The 25,071-nt window shown below is 38.2% G+C and overlaps 2 non-coding genes across 2 annotated transcripts; both read right to left on the bottom strand.

Annotated features, from left to right (window-relative positions):
* Positions 1–1,011: 1,011 nt before the first annotated feature.
* trnal-aag (transfer RNA leucine (anticodon AAG)) lies at positions 1,012–1,093 on the bottom strand. The gene has a single exon. It is a non-coding gene; the product is annotated as a tRNA-Leu (tRNA).
* A 1,663-nt stretch (positions 1,094–2,756) lies between these two features.
* trnal-cag (transfer RNA leucine (anticodon CAG)) lies at positions 2,757–2,839 on the bottom strand. The gene has a single exon. It is a non-coding gene; the product is annotated as a tRNA-Leu (tRNA).
* Positions 2,840–25,071: the final 22,232 nt, after the last annotated feature.

Genomic DNA, 25,071 nt, shown 5'->3' with positions numbered 1-25,071 from the left:
AGCTGAATGTTCTCTTCTACTTTCCTCAGTTGTGTTTCTTTCATGTCCTCCTGAGATCAAAGACAGAATTCTAGTTACTGTCAAAGCCCTGATGACATCATCAGGAATTCTGACCTGTCCAGGGTGAACCCTGCCTCTTGAACAATGTCACCTGGGATCGCCCCCCCCCCCCCCCCCATGACCCTTAAAGGATAAGAATAGAAAGTGGATGGAGGGATGGACTCAACACTGAAATCAGCTGATCTGATCCACATTCTAATGTTTCCTGTCCCTCTTTAGGAGTCAATGAGAATAGTAGTGTATATAATAATGTATATCCAACCTTGTAGTATCTTTCCAAAGCTTTTAGTATTTCTTCTTGTTTCTACTTGTAGTTTTAGTGTCTGGATCTTTTCTTTTGATATCCTGCTGTCTGCTCTTTGCTTTTGGAGCTTCCTTCAACAACTACCAGGCCTCCTGGGTACTGTAGGAAACATGGTCAAGTTCTTCTGACTTCTCCAGGAACGTCCTGCTCACATTGGTCTGTCTTCATTTTGACTCCTCCCACTGCCACAATGACCAGCCTTTATACTCTTGGTGACTGGGGCCCTGGTTGCTGCAGGCCTCAACACCAGCCTGTGGTTGTGAGCAGGGCAGAACAGAACTGACAGTATCTCCCATGCAGGACCTGGGTCAGCGCCTGGTGCCAGCTGGGGCACCGCTTTAACCTGGACCCCTGGAAGATCTTCTCCAGGAACTCGCCTTTTTCGGTCGAAACAGCGTGAAACTTCAAGTAAAGAATTAAAATGATTTCATTCACAATGAAGCCTCTGTCAAAAAACAAAGGAACAACTGACTACCTCCCCATGACTTCACCCTGATAACCAGGAGGTAACCTGGTAGTCAGAGCAGCGATGCTCAGGTCTGTGGACTCAGAGGAGGGTTCTTCTTTTGGTCACAGGTTTGAAGACCTCAGTGGAAGAGAGAGGCAGTAAGAGACCTGCCACACCTCTCCAGTGACCTGGGACATGATGGCAGTGGTGGGATTTGAACCCACGCCTCCTCAGAGACTGGAGCCTTAATCCAGCGCCTTAGACCGCTCGGCCACACTACCTCACTGAGCTGTTCTCTGAGTTGGTCTGCTAAAGGCATGTTGAAGAGGAAGTAACAATGATATCAAACTTATTCTGAAGGGGGACCCCTTTCCTCCACGGTCACAGGAAGTGACGACAGCACCGCTAGAAGCAGGAAAGAAATGGTAAAAGGACTCAGTTTGTACAGAGCCTTTCTACCTCAGCAGCACTCAAGGAGCTGAACAATGTCCTCTCATTCACACACTCACACACTGATGCTGAAGGCTGCCATGCAAGGAGCCAACCTACTCATCAGAAGTATTGAGGGGTTCAGTATCTCACTCAAGGACACTTTGACATGGTCACTGGAGAAAGTGAGGATCAAACCAGCCACCCTTTGGTTGCCAGACGGCCACACTACTCCTGAGTCATGTGACCTGGATAAGATGGTGAACTACAGCTGATCGCCATGCTAGCAAACCCCTTTTGTTTGGTTTGGTTGTTGTTTAGTGACTGTGGATGAATACACAGGAGAAGTTGAGCATAAATTTGTGTTCCCTGTTCACTTGAATATCTGCAGGAGTGTGAGGTGGAAATACTACTTGGAGGAGAATGAGAGTTCAGTCTCAGCGCTATGACCTGTGCTGACACTAAAACATGTCAGCCCACAGAACAAAGATGGCAGTCCTCTGGGAAAGCAGGTACACCACACATACATGAAGAAACCCTACAGGAAACAAATATGTTGCCAGAGACTTTTACTCTGTTTTTGTTGTTTACAATAAGAAGTAGCTGAATCTGACAGGTGAAGGTTTGGAACTACAAGATGGTGATGTTTTCTTGACTTGATGCTCTGACTGTCAGGGTGGATGACAGCTTCTTCTTCTGCTGCATCTGATTGGCTAGGATTGGAGGTTTTACCCTCCAAGGTTGTTTGGTTCCAGGGGAAATTCTAAAATTCCAGTCCCCAACCTTGGCTGTTCTGAAACTCTTCTCCTGAATCACTCCTGAGCTGCAGCAAGAACAAATACCAGTGCCAACCAGATCAACTTCATGGCTGCTAACAGCCTCAGACACTTGATTTCCATCAATCTGGAGCCAAGAAGGCCCTCACCTGTGGTTCTCCTCCAGGAGGGTCCAGGTTCTGCCATTGTGGTTCCTTGTGCCACTGCCAGAGAGCCTCAGCTGCACACTGCAACATTTCAACAGGAGATTGACATTCCTTCAAATGTCCTGACATCTGATTCCAATGGTTCTGTTCCATATTTATATTTTAAAATGAATCACACAATGAAAGCTGCCTCAGCTGCTTTAAGAGAGAGAACAAGCTAAGAGATCTGAAACCAGTAAAATATGCTTTTCTGTGTGCAAACTAGTGAGGGGCATTGAAGGATATTTTACCACCAATACAGAACCCAGACTTTAGTCATGTGATGAAATGGAGACTCTGATTATGAAGTTAATGGACAAAATGTGAATTGAAAGAAAACACATTTCTTCAGCAGACTTTGATCCAACATTGAAGTTAGAGTTTGGTGGCTGCTCCATGTTGGAGGAAACCAGGCGATGTTGGACCGTCACAGGGAAGCTCCTTTGCCTCCTCTGCTGCCAGTTCAACCACTCACTCCCATCAGTGGAGAGCAGCTTCAACTGGGTTTGGAATGTACCATTGTGGATGCATAGGAATGTGGAGAAAATGTCCTTTGTCAGAAGTGGGATTCGAACCCACGCCTCCAGGAGAGACTGCGACCTGAACGCAGCGCCTTAGACCGCTCGGCCATCCTGACAGACACTGAAAGTTGCCGACTTCAATATCAAATGAATTCATTCACTGACAAAGTAGAATTTTTTCCACAGGAGCTACTGGCTCCTTAGTTGTTACATTTATTGTTAACATTAAACACACAGTCTGTGTTCATGGCAGTAAGAAATGAACCAGAACATTTGAACCACGTAACATCTCTTGATCAGTTTGTTACATGGGACACATTCCAGACAGGAAGGTCATTCTGAGACTTGAACTGGGATCACTGGATCCAGAGTCCAGAGGGCTCACCATTCCACCATGGAACCAAACACAAGGAGGAGGTTCCTCTAAATACCACTTGACATCACCTGCAATCAACCTGTTGCTATTTGGAGGTTCATCTTGCTCTTGTTCCAGACTACATTGGCAAAAGGATCATGAACCACAAGGAAATCATGGAACTCCAGATTTATTCAGGACTTTCTAACTCCATCGTATGACCTGGGAGCAAAGACTGGCCAGGCCTTCCTTAATTTATCAGTTAATTACTGCTTCAACAAATATGCCACTTAATTAAGTTACCAGAATTTCTCTCATTGAAAAACCCACCAGCCTGATTTCTTGACACGACATGAAAAATTCTCCAAGAACCCACAGTTGGGTGGAAAGATACCAGGTTAACCAGGAGGAGTCCTGTTCCTGAACCATGGATGGAACAAAGTCCACTGGAAAACTCAGCAGTTCCTGAGTGCCAGATCCATCCGGGAGCTTGGGTCTCCCCTCGACTGTGGTGATCCATGAGATCAAGGAGGACAGAGAAAAGAAGGATCCTGTTGGAGATCTCCTCCCTTCTTCCTCCACTTCACTACTACTTGGATGTCAGGAATATGAAGTACTTTACTCAAATGAGGTATTAGGAGTTTCCTGTTTGACAAGAAGGAAGTCAGAGGTTCATACCTCACTTGTTGGTGGTGCCCTCAACCTGCTGAGAGCATCACTTAGTTCTCTACAGAGAAACATGGCAGCTCTGCTGAAGGCTGCAGGAAACCTGCTGGAACGGAGACTTGGACTCAGGTCACTGGATTCAAAGTCCAGGGTGCCAACAGGTCCACCAGGGCATCTGTGCTTTACTTACCGTGTAAAAAGGACCACAGTGGTCGTCTGGTTTTAATTTAACAAACAAATACGGTTGAAAACTTTGAGACAGAGACACAGGGCTCTTATTTGAAGGGCCATATTAAAGTAGGAGATGAACACATCCAGGTTAGCATCCCTCTCAGAAGCTGCTACTTTAGCTCTTCAGAGTACAGCAGCCTAGCATAGCTTCATCTGGCCAGTTAGTGGCCCACTTTGATGTCTGGGATATCAGGTTCAAGGTTCTTCACAGCTCTGAATGAAGGCTTTCTAAAGTGTTAACCAGTACTCCAGTTGTAAAAAACAATCGGGGGGATGGTAGATTTTGATGTTTAGGAACAGATCATTTGTGCTGATGACAGCGCATCAGGTGAGAGACCAACAGTGTACCCTTACTCCTCTAAAACAACAAGCATGCTATGGATATTACCTGTCTGCTACTCCTGTCATTGATCTTGACCAAGCCCCCAGGCTGACACTGCTACCACTGCTCCTACATAGTTAGAGTCAAATGCAGAGGACATTTTCCCACCTGGTGCAAGTGCAACTTCATACTCATGCTACCTATAAATCTGGGAATTCATCTATATTTTGAAACAAAACATTCTCAAGTCAAGTCCATTTTAATTAAAGTGCAAGAGCAAAAGAATGAAACAAATGTACTGTGGCAGGATAGCGCTACACTCCCCACCATGAGGGGCAGTGTGGCAGACGATAGTGAGTGGTCACCTAGAAATAGACCTGGTCCGACCCTTCTCCGTCCTTTCCGATTCCTCTCCCTCCTTTACGGAGCCGACAGCCGTGCGTGGTGGCGTCTCGCTGGTCAGCAGATCGGTTACAAACAAAGGTACCTCAAAACCTCAAAATAATGCTACAGTGATGTGGGAAGAATTGCTAATGAACTCAAAATGATGCTAACATTAATGTAGTGATAGTTGCTAATAAACTCAAAGTGATGCTGACAGTAATGTAGTAAGAGTTGCTACGAACCTCAAAATAATGCGACAGTGATGTCGGAAGAATTGCTAATGATCTCAAAATGATGCGACAGTGATGTAGTAAGAATTGCTAATGAAGTCAAAATGACGCTAACAGTGATGTACTTAAAGTTGCTAATCAAATCGGTGATGCTTACAGTAATGCAGTACGTGTTTCGAATAACCTCAAAGTAATGCTGACAGTCATGTAGTAAGTGTTGCTACGAACCTCAAAATAATGCCACAGTAATGTAGTAAAAGTTGCTACGAACCTCAAAATATTGCGACAGTGATGTCGGAAGAATTGCTAATGAACTCAAGATGATGCTAACAGTAATGTAGTGATAGTTGCTAAGAAACTCAGTGATGCTTAAAGTAATGTAGTAAGAGATTCGAACAACCTCAAAGTGATGCTGACAGTCATTTAGTAAGAGTTGCGAATGAACTCAATTTAATGCTACAGTGATGTCGTGAGAATTGCTCAACAACTCAAAATGATGCGACAGTGATTTAGTAAGAATTGCAAATGAACTCAAAATGATGCTAACAGTAATGGAGTGAAAGTTTCTAATAAACTCAAAGTGATGCTGAAAGTCATGTACTAAGAGTTGCTACTTTGAATTGGTAATGAACTCAATTCAATGCTACAGTGATGTCGTGAGACTTGCTCATGAACTCAAAATGATGCTAACAGTAATGTAGTGATAGTTGCTAATTAACTCAGTGATGCTTACAGTAATGTAGTCAGTGTTTCGAACAACCTCAAAGTGATGCTGACACTCATGTAGTGACAGTTGCTTCTAACCTCAAAATGATGCTAACAGTAATGTAGTGATAGTTGCTAATAAATTCAGTGATGCTTACAGTAATGTACGAAGAGTTTCGAACAACCTCAAAGTGATGCTGAAAGTCATGTAGTAGGAGTTGCTATGAACCTCAAAATAATGCGACAGTGATGTCAGAAGAATTGGTAATGATCTCAAACTGATGCGACAGTGATGTAGTAAGAATTGCTAATGAACTCAAGATGATGCTAACAGTAATGTAGTGATAGTTGCTAAGAAACTCATTGATGCTTAAAGTAATGTAGTAAGAGTTTCGAACAACCTCAAAGTGATGCTGACAGTCATGTAGCAAGAGTTGCTACGAACCTCAAAATAATGCGACAGTAATGTAGTAAAAGTCGCTACGAACCTGAAAATATTGCGACAGTGATGTCGGAAGAATTGCTAATGATCTCAAAATGATGCGACAGTGATTCAGAAAGAATTGCTCATGAACTTAAAATGATGCTCACAGTAATGGAGTGAACGTTTCGAATAACCTCAAAGTGATGCTGACAGTCATGTAGTAAGAGTTGCTAATGAACTCAATTTAATGCTACAGTGATGTCGTGAGAATTGCTCAACAACTCAAAATGATGCTAACAGTAATGTAGTGATAGTTGCAAATAAACTCAAAGTGATGCTGACAGTAATGTAGTAAGAGTTGCAACGAACCTTAAAATAATGCAACAATAATGTAGTAAGAGTTGCTACGAACCTCAAAATATTGCGACAGTGATGTCGGAAGAATTGCTAATGAACACAAGATGATGCTAACAGTAATGGAGTGAAACTTTTGAATAACCTCAAAGTGATGCTGACAGTCATGTAGTAAGTGTTGCTACGAACCTGAAAATAATGCGACAGTAATGTAGTAAAAGTTGCTACGAACCTCAAAATATTGCGACAGTGATGTCAGAAGAATTGCTAATGATCTCAAAATGATGCGACAGTGATTTAGTAAGAATTGCTAATGAACTCAAAATGATGCTAACAGTAATGGATTGAAACTTTCGAATAACGTCAAAGTGATGCTCACAGTAATGTAGTAAAAGTTGCTACGAACATCAAAATAATGCGACAGTGATGTCAGAAGAATTGCTAATGATCTCAAAATGATGCGACAGTGATGTCGTAAGAATTGCTAATGAACTCAAGATGATGCCAACAGTAATGGATTGAAACTTTCGAATAACCTCAAAGTGATGCTGACAGTCATGTAGTAAGTGTTGCTACGAACCTCAAAATAATGCAACAGTAATGTAGTAAAAGTTGCTACGAACCTCAAAATATTGCGACAGTGATGTCGGAAGAATTGCTAATGAACTCAAGATGATGCAAACAGTAATGTAGTGATAGTTGCTAAGAAACTCAGTGATGCTTACAGTAATGTAGTAAGAGTTTCGAATAACCTCAAAGTGATGCTGACAGTCATGTAGTAAGAGTTGCTCCGAACCTCTATATAATGCGACAGTAATGTAGTAAAAGTCGCTACGAACCTCAAAATATTGCGACAGTGATGTCGGAAGAATTGCTAAAGATCTCAAAATGATGCGACAGTGATTCAGAAAGAATTGCTCATGAACTTAAAATGATGCTAACAGTAATGGAGTGAACGTTTCGAATAACCTCAAAGTGATGCTGACAGGCTTGTACTAAGAGTTGCTACGAACATCAAAATAATGCGACAGTGATGTCAGAAGAATTGCTAATGATCTCAAAATGATGCGACAGTGATGTAGTAAGAATTGCTCTACAACTCAAAATGATGCTAACAGTAATGGAGTGATAGTTGCGAATAAACTCAAAGTGATGCTGAATGTAATGTAGTAAGAGTTGCTACGAACCTTAAAATAATGCAACAATAATTTAGTAAGAGTTGCTACGAACCTCAAAATATTGCGACAATGATGTCGGAAGAATTGCTAATGAACTCAAGATGATGCTAACAGTAATGGAGTGAAACTTTCGAATAACCTCAAAGTAATGCTGACAGTCATGTAGTAAGTGTTGCTACGAACCTCAAAATAATGCGACAGTAATGTAGTAAAAGTTGCTACGAACCTCAAAATATTGCGACAGTGATGTCGGAAGAATTGCTAATGAACTCAAGATGATGCTAACAGTAATGTAGTGATAGTTGCTAAGAAACTCAGTGATGCTTAAAGTAATGTAGTAAGAGATTCGAACAACCTCAAAGTGATGCTGACAGTCATTTAGTAAGAGTTGCGAATGAACTCAATTTAATGCTACAGTGATGTCGTGAGAATTGCTCAACAACTCAAAATGATGCTAACAGTAATGTAGTGATAGTTGCTAATAAACTCAAAGTGATGCTGACAGTAATGTAGTAAGAGTTGCTACCAACCTTAAAATAATGCAACAGTAATGTAGTAAGAGTTGCTACGAACCTCAAAATATTGCGACAGTGATGTCGGAAGAATTGCTATTGATCTCAAAATGATGCGACAGTGATGTAGTAAGAATTGCTAATGAACTCAAGATGATGCTAACAGTAATGTAGTGATAGTTGCTAAGAAACTCATTGATGCTTAAAGTAATGTAGAAAGAGTTTCGAACAACCTCAAAGTGATGCTGACAGTCATGTAGCAAGAGTTGCTACGAACCTCAAAATAATGCGACAGTAATGTAGTAAAAGTCGCTACGAACCTGAAAATATTGCGACAGTGATGTCGGAAGAATTGCTAATGATCTCAAAATGATGCGACAGTGATTCAGAAAGAATTGCTCATGAACTTAAAATGATGCTCACAGTAATGGAGTGAACGTTTCGAATAACCTCAAAGTGATGCTGACAGTCATGTAGTAAGAGTTGCTAATGAACTCAATTTAATGCTACAGTGATGTCGTGAGAATTGCTCAACAACTCAAAATGATGCTAACAGTAATGTAGTGATAGTTGCAAATAAACTCAAAGTGATGCTGACAGTAATGTAGTAAGAGTTGCAACGAACCTTAAAATAATGCAACAATAATGTAGTAAGAGTTGCTACGAACCTCAAAATATTGCGACAGTGATGTCGGAAGAATTGCTAATGAACACAAGATGATGCTAACAGTAATGGAGTGAAACTTTTGAATAACCTCAAAGTGATGCTGACAGTCATGTAGTAAGTGTTGCTACGAACCTGAAAATAATGCGACAGTAATGTAGTAAAAGTTGCTACGAACCTCAAAATATTGCGACAGTGATGTCAGAAGAATTGCTAATGATCTCAAAATGATGCGACAGTGATTTAGTAAGAATTGCTAATGAACTCAAAATGATGCTAACAGTAATGGATTGAAACTTTCGAATAACGTCAAAGTGATGCTCACAGTAATGTAGTAAAAGTTGCTACGAACATCAAAATAATGCGACAGTGATGTCAGAAGAATTGCTAATGATCTCAAAATGATGCGACAGTGATGTCGTAAGAATTGCTAATGAACTCAAGATGATGCCAACAGTAATGGATTGAAACTTTCGAATAACCTCAAAGTGATGCTGACAGTCATGTAGTAAGTGTTGCTACGAACCTCAAAATAATGCAACAGTAATGTAGTAAAAGTTGCTACGAACCTCAAAATATTGCGACAGTGATGTCGGAAGAATTGCTAATGAACTCAAGATGATGCAAACAGTAATGTAGTGATAGTTGCTAAGAAACTCAGTGATGCTTACAGTAATGTAGTAAGAGTTTCGAATAACCTCAAAGTGATGCTGACAGTCATGTAGTAAGAGTTGCTCCGAACCTCTATATAATGCGACAGTAATGTAGTAAAAGTCGCTACGAACCTCAAAATATTGCGACAGTGATGTCGGAAGAATTGCTAAAGATCTCAAAATGATGCGACAGTGATTCAGAAAGAATTGCTCATGAACTTAAAATGATGCTAACAGTAATGGAGTGAACGTTTCGAATAACCTCAAAGTGATGCTGACAGGCTTGTACTAAGAGTTGCTACGAACATCAAAATAATGCGACAGTGATGTCAGAAGAATTGCTAATGATCTCAAAATGATGCGACAGTGATGTAGTAAGAATTGCTCTACAACTCAAAATGATGCTAACAGTAATGGAGTGATAGTTGCGAATAAACTCAAAGTGATGCTGAATGTAATGTAGTAAGAGTTGCTACGAACCTTAAAATAATGCAACAATAATTTAGTAAGAGTTGCTACGAACCTCAAAATATTGCGACAATGATGTCGGAAGAATTGCTAATGAACTCAAGATGATGCTAACAGTAATGGAGTGAAACTTTCGAATAACCTCAAAGTAATGCTGACAGTCATGTAGTAAGTGTTGCTACGAACCTCAAAATAATGCGACAGTAATGTAGTAAAAGTTGCTACGAACCTCAAAATATTGCGACAGTGATGTCGGAAGAATTGCTAATGAACTCAAGATGATGCTAACAGTAATGTAGTGATAGTTGCTAAGAAACTCAGTGATGCTTAAAGTAATGTAGTAAGAGATTCGAACAACCTCAAAGTGATGCTGACAGTCATTTAGTAAGAGTTGCGAATGAACTCAATTTAATGCTACAGTGATGTCGTGAGAATTGCTCAACAACTCAAAATGATGCTAACAGTAATGTAGTGATAGTTGCTAATAAACTCAAAGTGATGCTGACAGTAATGTAGTAAGAGTTGCTACCAACCTTAAAATAATGCAACAGTAATGTAGTAAGAGTTGCTACGAACCTCAAAATATTGCGACAGTGATGTCGGAAGAATTGCTATTGATCTCAAAATGATGCGACAGTGATGTAGTAAGAATTGCTAATGAACTCAAGATGATGCTAACAGTAATGTAGTGATAGTTGCTAAGAAACTCATTGATGCTTAAAGTAATGTAGTAAGAGTTTCGAACAACCTCAAAGTGATGCTGACAGTCATGTAGCAAGAGTTGCTACGAACCTCAAAATAATGCGACAGTAATGTAATAAAAGTCGCTACGAACCTGAAAATATTGCGACAGTGATGTGAGAAGAATTGCTAAAGATCTCAAAATGATGCGACAGTGATTCAGAAAGAATTGCTCATGAACTTAAAATGATGCTCACAGTAATGGAGTGAACGTTTCGAATAACCTCAAAGTGATGCTGACAGTCATGTAGTAAGAGTTGCTAATGAACTCAATTTAATGCGACAGTAATGTAGTAAAAGTTGCTACGAACCTCAAAATATTGCGACAGTGATGTCGGAAGAATTGCTAATGAACTCAAGATGATGCTAACAGTAATGTAGTAAGAGTTGCAACGAACCTTAAAATAATGCAACAATAATGTAGTAAGAGTTGCTACGAACCTCAAAATATTGCGACAGTGATGTCGGAAGAATTGCTAATGAACACAAGATGATGCTAACAGTAATGGAGTGAAACTTTTGAATAACCTCAAAGTGATGCTGACAGTCATGTAGTAAGTGTTGCTACGAACCTGAAAATAATGCGACAGTAATGTAGTAAAAGTTGCTACGAACCTCAAAATATTGCGACAGTGTTGTCAGAAGAATTGCTAATGATCTCAAAATGATGCGACAGTGATTTAGTAAGAATTGCTAATGAACTCAAAATGATGCTAACAGTAATGGATTGAAACTTTCGAATAACGTCAAAGTGATGCTCACAGTAATGTAGTAAAAGTTGCTACGAACATCAAAATAATGCGACAGTGATGTCAGAAGAATTGCTAATGATCTCAAAATGATGCGACAGTGATGTCGTAAGAATTGCTAATGAACTCAAGATGATGCCAACAGTAATGGATTGAAACTTTCGAATAACCTCAAAGTGATGCTGACAGTCATGTAGTAAGTGTTGCTACGAACCTCAAAATAATGCAACAGTAATGTAGTAAAAGTTGCGACGAACCTCAAAATATTGCGACAGTGATGTCGGAAGAATTGCTAATGAACTCAAGATGATGCAAACAGTAATGTAGTGATAGTTGCTAAGAAACTCAGTGATGCTTACAGTAATGTAGTAAGAGTTTCGAATAACCTCAAAGTGATGCTGACAGTCATGTAGTAAGAGTTGCTCCGAACCTCTATATAATGCGACAGTAATGTAGTAAAAGTCGCTACGAACCTCAAAATATTGCGACAGTGATGTCGGAAGAATTGCTAAAGATCTCAAAATGATGCGACAGTGATTCAGAAAGAATTGCTCATGAACTTAAAATGATGCTAACAGTAATGGAGTGAACGTTTCGAATAACCTCAAAGTGATGCTGACAGGCTTGTACTAAGAGTTGCTACGAACATCAAAATAATGCGACAGTGATGTCAGAAGAATTGCTAATGATCTCAAAATGATGCGACAGTGATGTAGTAAGAATTGCTCTACAACTCAAAATGATGCTAACAGTAATGGAGTGATAGTTGCGAATAAACTCAAAGTGATGCTGACAGTAATGTAGGAAGAGTTGCTACGAACCTCAAAATATTGCGACAGTGATGTCGGAAGAATTGCTCATGAACTTAAAATGATGCTAACAGCAATGTAGTGGTAGTTGCTAATCAAGTCAGTGATGCTTTCAGTAATGTAGTAAGTGTTTCGAACAACCTCAAAGTGATGCTGAAAGTCATGTAGTAAGAGTTGCTACGAACCTCAAAATAATGCGACAGTGATGTCGTGAGAATTGCTCAATTACTCAAAATGATGCTAACAGTAATGTAGTGATAGTTGCTAATAAACTCAAAGTGATGCTGACAATAATGTAATAAGAGTTGCTACGAACCTCAAAATATTGCGACAGTGATGTCGGAAGAATTGCTAATGATCTCAAAATGATGCGACAGTGATGTAGTAAGAATTGCTAATGAACTCAAAATGATGCTAACAGTAAAGGAGTGAAACTTTCGAATAACCTCAAAGTGATGCTGAAAGTCATGTAGTAAGAGTTGCTACGAACCTCAAAATAATGCGACAGTAATGTAGTAAAAGTTGCTACAAACCTCAAAATATTGCGACAGTGATGTCGGAAGAATTGCTAATGATCTCAAAATGATGCGACAGTGATGTAGTAAGAATTGCTAATGAACTCAAAATGATGCTAACAGTAATGGAGTGAAACTTTTGAATAACCTCAAAGTGATGCTGACAGTCATGTTGTAAGAGTTGCTACGAACCTCAAAATAATGCGACAGTAATGGAGTAAAAGTTGCTACGAACCTCAAAATATTGCGACAGTGATGTCGGAAGAATTGCTAATGAACTCAAAATGATGCAACAGTAATGGAGTGAACGTTTCGAATAACCTCAAAGTGATGCTGAAAGTCATGTAGTAAGAGTTGCTACAAACCTCAAAATAATGCGACAGTGATGTCAGAAGAATTGCTAATGATCTCAAAATGATGCGACAGTGATGTCAGAAGAATTGGTAATGAACAAAAAATGATGCAAACAGTAATGGAGTGAAAGTTTCGAATAACCTCAAAGTGATGCTGACAGTCATGTCGTAAGAGTTGCTACGAACCTCAAAACAATGCGACAGTGATGTCGGAAGAATATCTGATGATCTCAAAATGATGCGACAGTGATGTAGTAAGAATTGCTAATGAACTCAAAATGATGCTAATAGTAATGGAGTGAAAGTTTCGAATAACCTCAAAGTGATGCTGACAGTCTTGTACGAAGAGTTGCTACGAACCTCAAAATAATGCGACAGTGATGTTGGAAGAATTGCTCATGATCTCAAAATGATGCAACAGTGATGTAGTAAGAATTGCTAATGAACTCAAAATGATGCTAACAGTAATGGAGTGAACGTTTCGAATAACCTCAAAGTGATGCTGACAGTGATGTACTAAGAGTTGCTACGAACCTCAAAATAATGCGACAGTAATGTAGTAAAAGTTGCTACGAACCTCAAAATATTGCGACAGTGAATTCGGAAGAATTGCTAATGAACTTAAAATGATGCTAACAGTAATGTAGTGGTAGTTGCTAATCAACTCAGTGATGCTTGCAGTAATGTAGTAAGTGTTTCGAATAACCTCAAAGTGATGTTGACAGTCATATAGCAAGAGTTGCTACGAACCTAAAAATAATGCAACAGTGATGTCGGAAGAATTGCTAATGACATCAAAATGATGCGACAGTTATTTAGAAAGAATTGCTCATAAACTCAAAATGATGCTAACGGTAATGGAGTGAACGTTTCGAATAACCTCAAAGTGATGCTGACAGTCTTGTACTAAGAGTTGCTACGAACCTCAAAATAATGCGACAGTAATGTAGTAAAAGTTGCTACAAACCTCAAAATATTGCGACAGTGATGCCGGAAGAATTGCTAATGAACTCAAAATGATGCTAACAGTGATGTAGTGATAGTTGCTAATCAAGTAAGTAATGCTTACAGTAATGTAGTAAGTGTTTCGAAGAACCTCAAAGTGATGCTGACAGTCATGTAGTAAGAGTTGCTACGAACCTCAATATAATGCGACAGTAATGTAGTAAAAGTTGCTACGAACCTCAAAATATTGCGACAGTGATGTCGGAAGAATTGCTAATGAACTTAAAATGATGCTAACAGTAATGTAGTGATAGTTGCTAATCAACTCAGTGATGCTTACAGTAATGTAATAAGTGTTTCGAATAACCTCAAAATGATGGTGACAGTCATGTCGTAAGAGTTGCTACGAACCTCAAAATAATGCGACAGTGATGACGGAAGAATTGCTAAAGATCTCAAAATGATGCGACAGTGATTTAGAAAGAATTGCTCATGAACTCAAAATGATGCTAACAGTAATGGAGAGAACGTTTTGAATAACCTCAAAGTGATGCTGACAGTCTTGTACTAAGAGTTGCTACGAACCTCAAAATAATGCGACAGTGATGTCGGAAGAATTGCTAATGATCTCAAAATGATGCGACAGTGATGTCGTAAGAATTGCTAATGAACTCAAAATGATGCTAAAAGTAATGGAGTGAAACTTTCGAATAACCTCAAAGTGATGCTGACAGTCATGTCGTAAGTGTTGCTACAAACCTCAAAATAATGCGACAGTAATGTAGTAAAAGTTGGTACGAACCTCAAAATATTGCGACAGTGATGTCGGAAGAATTGCTAATGAACTCAAGATGAGGCTAACAGTAATGTGGTGATAGTTGCTAAGAAACTCAGTGATGCTTACAGGAATGTAGTAAGAGTTTTGAACAACCTCAAAGTGATGCTGACAGTCATTTAGTAAGAGTTGCTAATGAACTCAATTCAATGCTACAGTGATGTCGTGAGAATTGCTCATGAACTCAAAATGATGCTAACAGTAATGTAGTGAAAGTTGCTAATAAACTCAAAGTGATGCTGACAGTAATGTAGTAAGAGTTGCAACAAACCTTAAAATAATGCAACAATAATGTAGAAAGAGTTGCTACGAACCTCAAAATAATGTGACAGTGATGTCAGAAGAATTGCTAATGATCTCAAAATGATGCGACAGTGATTTAGTAAGAATTGCTAATGAACTCAAAATGATGCTAACAGTAATGGAGTGAAAGTTTCGAATAACCTCAAAGTGATGCTGACAGTCATGTAGTAAGAGTTGCTACGAACCTCAAAATCATGCGACAGTAATGTAGTAAACGTTGCTACGAACCTCAAAATATTGAGACAGTGATGTCGGAAGAATTGCTAATGAACTCAAAATGATGTTAACAGTAATATAGTGAAAGTTGCTAATCAACTCAGTGATGCTTACAGTAATGTAGTAAGTGTTTCGAATAACCTCAAAGTGATGCTGACAGTCATGTAGTAAGAGTTGCTACGAACCTCAAAATAATGCGACAGTGATGTCGGAAGAATTGCTAATGATCTCAAAATGATGCTAACAGTAATGGAGTGAAAGTTTCGAATAACTTCAAAGTGATGCTGACAGTCATGTAGTAAGAGTTGCTACGAACCTCAAAATATTGCGACAGTGACGTCGGAAGAATTGCTAATGAACTCAAAATTATGCTAACAGTAATGTAGTGATAGTTGCTAATAAACTCAAAGTGATGCTGACAGTAATGTAGGAAGAGTTGCTACGAACCTTAAAATAATGCAACAATAATGTAGTAAGAGTTGCTACGAACCTCAAAATAATGCGACAGTAATGTAGTAAAAGTTGCTACGAACATCAAAATATTGCGACTGTAATGTAGTGATAGTTGCTAATTAAGTCAGTGATGCTTACAGTAATGTAGTAAGTGTTTTGAACAACCTCAAAGTGATGCTGACAGTCATGTAGTAAAAGTTGCTACGAACCTCAAAATAATGCGACAGTGATGTCAGAAGAATTGCTAAAGATCTCAAAATGATGCGACAGTGATGTCAGAAGAATTGGTAATGATCTCAAAATGATGCTAACAGTAATGGAGTGAACGTTTCGAATAACCTCAAAGTGATGCTGACAGTGATGTACTAAGAGTTGCTACGAACCTCAAAATAATGCGACAATAATGTAGTAAAAATTGCTACGAACCTCAAAATATTGCGACAGTGAATTCGGAAGAATTGCTCATGAACTTAAAAAGATGCGAACAGTAATGTGGTGATAGTTGCTAACCAACTCAGTGATGCTTGCAGTAATGTAGTAAGTGTTTCGAATAACCTCAAAGTGATGTTGACAGTCATGTAGCAAGAGTTGGTACGAACCTCAAAATAATGCAACAGTGATGTCGGAAGAATTGCTAATGATATCAAAATGATGCGACAGTTATTTCGAAAGAATTGCTCATAAACTCAAAATGATGCTAACGGTAATGGAGTGAACGTTTCGAAGAACCTCAAAGTGATGCTGACAGTCTTGTACTAAGAGTTGCTACGAACCTCAAAATAATGCGACAGTAATGTAGTAAAAGTTGCTACAAACCTCAAAATATTGCGACAGTGATGCCGGAAGAATTGCTAATGAACTCAAAATGATGCTAACAGTAATGTAGTGATAGTTGCTAATCAAGTCAGTAATGCTTACAGTAATGTAGTAAGTGTTTCGAAGAACCTCAAAGTGATGCTGACAGTCATGTAGTAAGAGTTGCTACGAACCTCAATATAATGCGACAGTAATGTAGTAAAAGTTGCTACGAACCTCAAAATATTGCGACAGTGATGTCGGAAGAATTGCTAATGAACTTAAAATGATGCTAACAGTAATGTAGTGATAGTTGCTAATCAACTCAGTGATGCTTACAGTAATGTAATAAGTGTTTCGAATAACCTCAAAGTGATGCTGACAGTCATGTAGTAAGAGTTGCTACGAACCTCAAAATAATTCGACAGTGATGTCGGAAGAATTGCTAATGATCTCAAAATGATGCTAACAGTAATGGAGTGAAAGTTTCGAATAACTTCAAAGTGATGCTGACAGTCATGTAGTAAGTGTTGCTAGGAACCTCAAAATATTGCGACAGTGATGTCGAAAGAATTGCTAATGAACTCAAAATGATGCTAACAGTAATGTAGTGATAGTTGCTAATTAACTCAGTGATGCTTTCAGTAATGTAGTAAGAGTTTCGAACAACCAATAAGTGATTCTGTCAGTCATGTAGTAAAAGTTGCTTCTAACCTCAAAATGATGCTAACAGTAATCTAGTGATAGTTGCATATCAACTCAGTGATGCTGACAGTGATGTTGTAAGTGTTTCGAACAACCTCAAAGTGATGCTGACAGTCATGTAGTAAGAGTTGCTACGAACCTCAAAATAATGCGACAGTAATGTAGTAAAAGTTGCTACGAACCTCAAAATATTGCGACAGTGATGTCGGAAGAATTGCTAATGAACTCAAGATGATGCTAAACGTAATGGAGTGATAGTTGCTAATCAACTCAGTGATGCTTACAGTAATGTAGTAAGTGTTTCGAATAACCTCAAAGTGATGCTGTCAGTCATGTAGTAACAGTTGCTTCAAACCTCAAAATGATGCTAACAGTAATGTAGCGATAGTTGCTAATAAACTCAGTGATGCTTACAGTAATGTAGTAAGTTTTTCAAACAACCTCAAAGTGATGCTGACAGTCATGTAGTAAGAGTTGCTACTAACCTCAATTTAATGCTACAGTGATGTCTATGAATTGCTAATAAACTCAAAATGACGCTTACAGTAATGAAGCGATAGTTGCGAATAAACTCAGTGATGCGAACAATAATGTAGTAAGTGTTTCGAACAACCTCAAAGTGATGCTGACAGTCATGTAGTAAGAGTTTCGAACAACCTCAAAGTGATGCTGACAGTCATGTAGTAAGAGTTGCTTCGAACCTCAAAGTAATGCGACAGTGATGTCAAAAGAATTGTTAATGACCTCAAACTGATGGGACAGTGATGTCGTAAGAATTGCTAATGAACTCAAAATGATGCTAACAGTAATGTAGTGATAGTTGCGAATAAACTCAAAGTGATGCTGACAGTCATGTAGTAAGAGTTGCTACGAACCTTAAAATAATGCAACAATAATGTAGTAAGAGTTGCTACGAACCTCAAAATAATGTGACAGTGATGTCAGAAGAATTGCTAATGATCTCAAAATGATGCGACAGTGATGTAGTAAGAATTGCTAATGAACTCAAAATGATGCTAACAGTAATGGAGTGAAAGTTTCGAATAACCTCAAAGTGATGCTGAAAGTCATGTAGTAAGAGTTGCTACAAACCTCAAAATAATGCGACAGTAATGTAGAAAAAGTTGGTACGAACCTCAAAATATTGCGACAGTGATTTCGGAAGAATTGCTAATGAACTCAAAATGATGCTAACAGTAATGTCGTGATAGTTGCTAATCAACTCAGTGATGCTTACAGTAATGTAGTAAGTGTTTCGAACAACCTCAAAGTGATGCTGATAGTCATATAATAAGAGTTGCTACGAACCTCAAAGTAATGCGACAGTGATGTCAGTGGAATTGCTAAAGATCTCAAAAAGATGCGACAGTGATTTAGAAAGAATTGCTAATGAACTCAAAATGATGCTAACAGTAATGGAGTGAACGTTTCGAACAACCTCAAAGTGATGCTGATAGTCATGTCCTAAGAGTTGCTACGAACCTCAAAATAATGCGACAGTCATGTAGTAAGAATTGCTAATGAACTCAATTTAATGCTGCAGTGATGTCGTGAGAATTGCTCAACAATTCAAAAGGATGCTAACAGTAATGTAGTGATAGTTGCTAATCAACTCAGTGATGCTTACAGTAATGTAGTAAGTGTTTCGAATAACCTCAAAGTGATGGTGACAGTCGTGTAGTAAGAGTTGCTACAAACCTTAAAATAATGCAACAATAATGTAGTAAGAGTTGCTACGAACCTCAAAATAATGTGACAGTGATGTCAGAAGAATTGCTAATGATCTCAAAATGATGCGACAGTGATGTAGTAAGAATTGCTAATGAACTCAAAATGATGCTAACAGTAATGGAGTGAAAGTTTCGAATAACCTCAAAGTGATGCTTAAAGTCATGTAGTAAGAGTTGCTACAAACCTCAAAATAATGCGACAGTAATGTAGTAAAAGTTGCTACGAACCTCAAAATAATGCGACAGTGATGTCAGAAGAATTGCTAAAGATCTCAAAATGATGCGACAGTGATTTAGTAAGAAATGCTAATGAACTCAAAATGATGCTAGCAGTAATGGAGTGAACGTTTCGAATAACCTCAAAGTGATGCTGACAGTCATGTACTAAGAGTTGCGACGAACCTCAAAATAATGCGACAGTAATGTCGTAAAAGTTGCTACGAACCTCAAAATATTGCGACAGTGATGTCTGAAAAATTGCTAATGAACTCAAAATGATGCTAACAGTAATGTAGTGATAGTTGCTAATCAACTCAGTGATGCTTACAGTAATGTAGTAAGTGTTTCGAATAACCTCAAAGTGATGCTGACAGTCATGTAGTAAGAGTTTCTACGAACCTCAAAATAATGCGACAGTGATGTCGGAAGAATTGCTAATGATCTCAAAATGATGCGACAGTGATGTAGTAAGAATTGCTAATGAACTCAAAATGATGCGAACAGTAATGGAGTGAAAGTTTCGAATAAACTCAAAGTGATGCTGACAGTCATGTAGTAAGTGTTGCTACGAACCTCAAAATATTGCGACAGTGATATCGGAAGAATTGCTAATGAACTCAAAATGATGCTAACAGTAATGTAGTGATAGTTGCTAATTAACTCAGTGATGGTTACAGTAATGTAGTAAGTTTTTCGAACAACCTAAAAGTGATGCTGTCAGTCATGTAGTAACAGTTGCTTCAAACCTCAAAATGATGCTAACAGTAATGTAGCGATAGTTGCTAATGAACTCAGTGATGCTTACAGTAATGTAGTAAGTGTTTTGAATAACCTCAAAGTGATGCTGACAGTCATTTAGTAAGAGTTGCTAATGAACTCAATTCAATGCTACAGTGATGTCGTGAGAATTGCTCATGAACTCAAAATGATGCTAACAGTAATGTAGTGAAAGTTGCTAATAAACTCAAAGTGATGCTGACAGTAATGTAGTAAGAGTTGCAACAAACCTTAAAATAATGCAACAATAATGTAGAAAGAGTTGCTACGAACCTCAAAATAATGTGACAGTGATGTCAGAAGAATTGCTAATGATCTCAAAATGATGCGACAGTGATTTAGTAAGAATTGCTAATGAACTCAAAATGATGCTAACAGTAATGGAGTGAAAGTTTCGAATAACCTCAAAGTGATGCTGACAGTCATGTACTAAGAGTTGCTACGAACCTCAAAATCATGCGACAGTAATGTAGTAAACGTTGCTACGAACCTCAAAATATTGAGACAGTGATGTCGGAAGAATTGCTAATGAACTCAAAATGATGTTAACAGTAATATAGTGAAAGTTGCTAATCAACTCAGTGATGCTTACAGTAATGTAGTAAGTGTTTCGAATAACCTCAAAGTGATGCTGACAGTCATGTAGTAAAAGTTGCTACGAACCTCAAAATAATGCGACAGTGATGTCGGAAGAATTGCTAATGATCTCAAAATGATGCTAACAGTAATGGAGTGAAAGTTTCGAATAACTTCAAAGTGATGCTGACAGTCATGTAGTAAGAGTTGCTACGAACCTCAAAATATTGCGACAGTGACGTCGGAAGAATTGCTAATGAACTCAAAATTATGCTAACAGTAATGTAGTGATAGTTGCTAATAAACTCAAAGTGATGCTGACAGTAATGTAGGAAGAGTTGCTACGAACCTTAAAATAATGCAACAATAATGTAGTAAGAGTTGCTACGAACCTCAAAATAATGCGACAGTAATGTAGTAAAAGTTGCTACGAACATCAAAATATTGCGACTGTAATGTAGTGATAGTTGCTAATTAAGTCAGTGATGCTTACAGTAATGTAGTAAGTGTTTTGAACAACCTCAAAGTGATGCTGACAGTCATGTAGTAAAAGTTGCTACGAACCTCAAAATAATGCGACAGTGATGTCAGAAGAATTGCTAAAGATCTCAAAATGATGCGACAGTGATGTCAGAAGAATTGGTAATGATCTCAAAATGATGCTAACAGTAATGGAGTGAACGTTTCGAATAACCTCAAAGTGATGCTGACAGTGATGTACTAAGAGTTGCTACGAACCTCAAAATAATGCGACAATAATGTAGTAAAAATTGCTACGAACCTCAAAATATTGCGACAGTGAATTCGGAAGAATTGCTCATGAACTTAAAAAGATGCGAACAGTAATGTGGTGATAGTTGCTAACCAACTCAGTGATGCTTGCAGTAATGTAGTAAGTGTTTCGAATAACCTCAAAGTGATGTTGACAGTCATGTAGCAAGAGTTGGTACGAACCTCAAAATAATGCAACAGTGATGTCGGAAGAATTGCTAATGATATCAAAATGATGCGACAGTTATTTCGAAAGAATTGCTCATAAACTCAAAATGATGCTAACGGTAATGGAGTGAACGTTTCGAAGAACCTCAAAGTGATGCTGACAGTCTTGTACTAAGAGTTGCTACGAACCTCAAAATAATGCGACAGTAATGTAGTAAAAGTTGCTACAAACCTCAAAATATTGCGACAGTGATGCCGGAAGAATTGCTAATGAACTCAAAATGATGCTAACAGTAATGTAGTGATAGTTGCTAATCAAGTCAGTAATGCTTACAGTAATGTAGTAAGTGTTTCGAAGAACCTCAAAGTGATGCTGACAGTCATGTAGTAAGAGTTGCTACGAACCTCAATATAATGCGACAGTAATGTAGTAAAAGTTGCTACGAACCTCAAAATATTGCGACAGTGATGTCGGAAGAATTGCTAATGAACTTAAAATGATGCTAACAGTAATGTAGTGATAGTTGCTAATCAACTCAGTGATGCTTACAGTAATGTAATAAGTGTTTCGAATAACCTCAAAGTGATGCTGACAGTCATGTAGTAAGAGTTGCTACGAACCTCAAAATAATTCGACAGTGATGTCGGAAGAATTGCTAATGATCTCAAAATGATGCTAACAGTAATGGAGTGAAAGTTTCGAATAACTTCAAAGTGATGCTGACAGTCATGTAGTAAGTGTTGCTAGGAACCTCAAAATATTGCGACAGTGATGTCGAAAGAATTGCTAATGAACTCAAAATGATGCTAACAGTAATGTAGTGATAGTTGCTAATTAACTCAGTGATGCTTTCAGTAATGTAGTAAGAGTTTCGAACAACCAAAAAGTGATTCTGTCAGTCATGTAGTAAAAGTTGCTTCTAACCTCAAAATGATGCTAACAGTAATGTAGTGATAGTTGCATATCAACTCAGTGATGCTGACAGTGATGTTGTAAGTGTTTCGAACAACCTCAAAGTGATGCTGACAGTCATGTAGTAAGAGTTGCTACGAACCTCAAAATAATGCGACAGTAATGTAGTAAAAGTTGCTACGAACCTCAAAATATTGCGACAGTGATGTCGGAAGAATTGCTAATGAACTCAAGATGATGCTAAACGTAATTGAGTGATAGTTGCTAATCAACTCAGTGATGCTTACAGTAATGTAGTAAGTGTTTCGAATAACCTCAAAGTGATGCTGTCAGTCATGTAGTAACAGTTGCTTCAAACCTCAAAATGATGCTAACAGTAATGTAGCGATAGTTGCTAATAAACTCAGTGATGCTTACAGTAATGTAGTAAGTTTTTCAAACAACCTCAAAGTGATGCTGACAGTCATGTAGTAAGAGTTGCTACTAACCTCAATTTAATGCTACAGTGATGTCTATGAATTGCTAATAAACTCAAAATGACGCCAACAGTAATGAAGCGATAGTTGCGAATAAACTCAGTGATGCGAACAATAATGTAGTAAGTGTTTCGAACAACCTCAAAGTGATGCTGACAGTCATGTAGTAAGAGTTTCGAACAACCTCAAAGTGATGCTGACAGTCATGTAGTAAGAGTTGCTTCGAACCTCAAAGTAATGCGACAGTGATGTCAAAAGAATTGTTAATGACCTCAAACTGATGGGACAGTGATGTCGTAAGAATTGCTAATGAACTCAAAATGATGCTAACAGTAATGTAGTGATAGTTGCGAATAAACTCAAAGTGATGCTGACAGTCATGTAGTAAGAGTTGCTACGAACCTTAAAATAATGCAACAATAATGTAGTAAGAGTTGCTACGAACCTCAAAATAATGTGACAGTGATGTCAGAGGAATTGCTAATAATCTCAAAATGATGCGACAGTGATGTAGTAAGAATTGCTAATGAACTCAAAATGATGCTAACAGTAATGGAGTGAAAGTTTCGAATAACCTCAAAGTGATGCTGAAAGTCATGTAGTAAGAGTTGCTACAAACCTCAAAATAATGCGACAGTAATGTAGAAAAAGTTGGTACGAACCTCAAAATATTGCGACAGTGATTTCGGAAGAATTGCTAATGAACTCAAAATGATGCTAACAGTAATGTCGTGATAGTTGCTAATCAACTCAGTGATGCTTACAGTAATGTCGTAAGTGTTTCGAACAACCTCAAAGTGATGCTGATAGTCAAATAATAAGAGTTGCTACGAACCTCAAAGTAATGCGACAGTGATGTCAGTGGAATTGCTAAAGATCTCAAAAAGATGCGACAGTGATTTAGAAAGAATTGCTAATGAACTCAAAATGATGCTAACAGTAATGGAGTGAACGTTTCGAATAACCTCAAAGTGATGCTGATAGTCATGTCCTAAGAGTTGCTACGAACCTCAAAATAATGCGACAGTCATGTAGTAAGAATTGCTAATGAACTCAATTTAATGCTGCAGTGATGTCGTGAGAATTGCTCAACAACTCAAAAGGATGCTAACAGTAATGTAGTGATAGTTGCTAATCAACTCAGTGATGCTTACAGTAATGTAGTAAGTGTTTCGAATAACCTCAAAGTGATGGTGACAGTCGTGTAGTAAGAGTTGCTACAAACCTTAAAATAATGCAACAATAATGTAGTAAGAGTTGCTACGAACCTCAAAATAATGTGACAGTGATGTCAGAAGAATTGCTAATGATCTCAAAATGATGCGACAGTGATGTAGTAAGAATTGCTAATGAACTCAAAATGATGCTAACAGTAATGGAGTGAAAGTTTCGAATAACCTCAAAGTGATGCTGAAAGTCATGTAGTAAGAGTTGCTACAAACCTCAAAATAATGCGACAGTAATGTAGTAAAAGTTGCTACGAACCTCAAAATAATGCGACAGTGATGTCAGAAGAATTGCTAAAGATCTCAAAATGATGCGACAGTGATTTAGTAAGAAATGCTAATGAACTCAAAATGATGCTAGCAGTAATGGAGTGAACGTTTCGAATAACCTCAAAGTGATGCTGACAGTCATGTACTAAGAGTTGCGACGAACCTCAAAATAATGCGACAGTAATGTCGTAAAAGTTGCTACGAACCTCAAAATATTGCGACAGTGATGTCTGAAAAATTGCTAATGAACTCAAAATGATGCTAACAGTAATGTAGTGATAGTTGCTAATCAACTCAGTGATGCTTACAGTAATGTAGTAAGTGTTTCGAATAACCTCAAAGTGATGCTGACAGTCATGCAGTAAGAGTTTCTACGAACCTCAAAATAATGCGACAGTGATGTCGGAAGAATTGCTAATGATCTCAAAATGATGCGACAGTGATGTAGTAAGAATTGCTAATGAACTCAAAATGATGCGAACAGTAATGGAGTGAAAGTTTCGAATAAACTCAAAGTGATGCTGACAGTCATGTAGTAAGTGTTGCTACGAACCTCAAAATATTGCGAAAGTGATATCGGAAGAATTGCTAATGAACTCAAAATGATGCTAACAGTAATGTAGTGATAGTTGCTAATTAACTCAGTGATGGTTACAG

Source organism: Aulostomus chinensis, chromosome 1, assembly GCF_037954235.1.
Source record: "Aulostomus chinensis isolate RoL2024-O1b breed Wild chromosome 1, RoL_Achi_v1.0, whole genome shotgun sequence".
Taxonomy (NCBI): domain Eukaryota; kingdom Metazoa; phylum Chordata; class Actinopteri; order Syngnathiformes; family Aulostomidae; genus Aulostomus; species Aulostomus chinensis.
Note: the sequence above shows the minus strand (reverse complement) of the source record. Positions and strands in the feature narration are given on the sequence as shown.